We start from the raw sequence: 420 nt of genomic DNA, 5'->3' as shown, positions 1-420 counted from the left end.
ATATAAAACGAAATGTTTAACAGGTTGTCAACTATATCCAAGTCTGATTTAGAAGCACATGTAAGCTAAGAGTCCAACGTTTATAAGATGATTGTAAGTCGGAATTAGAATGCTAAATAGTTGAATGAAGGCTAAATGCTTGCCATGCCATGCAGAAGGTCGCGGGTTCTAATCGCACCATTGACAAAAAAAAAACTAGTATTTTAATAGCAAATATTTCAACGGGTTACTTTCTGGTGTTCATGTGTTGACCCAGCACCTAAATGGGAAGTATTGTGTCTCTTCTCGCCCATCTGATGAGAGGCATACTACGGGATGGGCATGCTACGACACAGGCCACAAGCGTCTAATGTAGCAGTTGTTCCATTGCTACGAAATAAAAACGGCGGTGGAACACTCATCTTTAAAAAAAAAAAAAAA

This window comes from Diaphorina citri, unplaced genomic scaffold (genome assembly GCF_000475195.1).
Source record: "Diaphorina citri unplaced genomic scaffold, Diaci psyllid genome assembly version 1.1 scaffold356, whole genome shotgun sequence".
Taxonomy (NCBI): Eukaryota; Metazoa; Arthropoda; class Insecta; order Hemiptera; family Psyllidae; genus Diaphorina; species Diaphorina citri.
This window is presented reverse-complemented; position numbering follows the sequence as displayed.